Below are 1406 nucleotides of genomic sequence, written 5' to 3'. Positions count from 1 at the left end.
CAAATCCAGGATATACTATCATGATATGTGTTTGTAATTGTCATGTATTCACTTCGTAGTTGAAAATAAACACCCTGCGATTATAATAACAATGTTAACTTGTTGCATTAAGTATATTCAAACCCAATAATTAACCAGAGCTTTAACAAGACGTCTCAAAGTCATTTGGACTTCAACTGGTGTATTAAAGGCGAATTTCCTGAGGCAACGCTATGTCTCATTTTACATTGAAAACAACAATGATCAATTGAATGGATTTCATTTGATGATATTCATTCATAGTTTCATATGAATTACTACAATGTTAAGAGATGATATGCAGTATCAAAATAGCGCTCAACATACTATATTTCGTTTGAGTAAAATATACGATGCCTGATTATGACGTATTTATCTATCTTGCTCCCTCGCTTTCACATAATAACTCATATCATGTTCAATACATATATGCGCATCCATGTCTTTTTTTCCGGTGCTTCCTAAAACGATGGTTCCTCCCATTCATCCCAGCTGCCACTGTCATCAGTGTTTCTTCTTATAGATCTCTTTTCGTGTGAACTCCTTACAGAACTGCTAATAGCTGGTTCTACCATATGTGCACAAAATATGCCTAGTGTGATCAAAACCACCAACATTACCAGTCGAGCTGAGACCATTTCTATGTGAATCACAAAAGAATTGTTCACACTCGTTGTTGTGATCTGATCTACGAAAATTGTTATAACGTGACGAATTTGTGGACTATCTCCTAGAAATTGACAAAACATAGGGTATCACACAACTGAATTAATTAAGTCCTTTTGTTATGTTAAATAGCTGCAACAATAAAATCATCGTGACAACATTTGTTTGCTAAGGGATATACAAGTCTTACCTTATGCCTATGGAGAGGGTACTTTTATGAAATTTGTTTTGCCAGAAATGTTTGTCTCCCAAATAAACAAATTGAATGCCTGACTTTCGAGTTCCTAATGGCTTCTCATTTACATAACCATTCCAGGGTCTGGACGTGTGTGGGCGCACTGCGAGTGGGGTTCGACGAAAGTTTCAGAGTTTCGTAATTCACCAACTTGCAGTAATAAACGAAAGGCTAAGCTTATTGAACTTGTAGAACATGCAGATAAACTAAATAATCGTTCATTGGAGCCTGACAATATTGAAATAACGAGTAAGCCCCGCCCCACTTTTCAAAACCGTTATACGTACAGTTTTCACAAATTACCAGGAATTGAAAAAAAAAACATCACTAATAATACTTATGTGTGTAAAAATACAAACTATATGTAAAATATTCTCAGTTTGTAAATCTTCTACTGTTACAAAAACAAACTCTGATCAATGTTTTCTATTTTCATTATGTTATATTCATACTCGCATTACAATAAAGGTGCCTAAACATTGGTAAC

At 34.7% G+C, this 1406-nt stretch overlaps 1 long non-coding RNA gene across 1 annotated transcript; it reads right to left on the bottom strand.

The window, feature by feature from the left end:
* Positions 1–252: 252 nt before the first annotated feature.
* Positions 253–987, bottom strand: LOC144349512 (uncharacterized). The gene is made up of 2 exons (XR_013419984.2): positions 875–987; positions 253–658 (listed from the first exon to the last, which is right to left on the bottom strand). It is a non-coding gene; the product is annotated as an uncharacterized LOC144349512 (long non-coding RNA).
* Between the last annotated feature and the right edge of the window lie 419 nt (positions 988–1406).

The sequence above is a fragment of the Saccoglossus kowalevskii genome, chromosome 5 (assembly GCF_978046115.1).
Source record: "Saccoglossus kowalevskii chromosome 5, keSacKowa6.1, whole genome shotgun sequence".
NCBI classification, from domain to species: domain Eukaryota; kingdom Metazoa; phylum Hemichordata; class Enteropneusta; family Harrimaniidae; genus Saccoglossus; species Saccoglossus kowalevskii.
The sequence above is the reverse complement of the archived record's forward strand: the minus strand, read 5'-3'. Positions and strand labels throughout refer to the sequence as shown.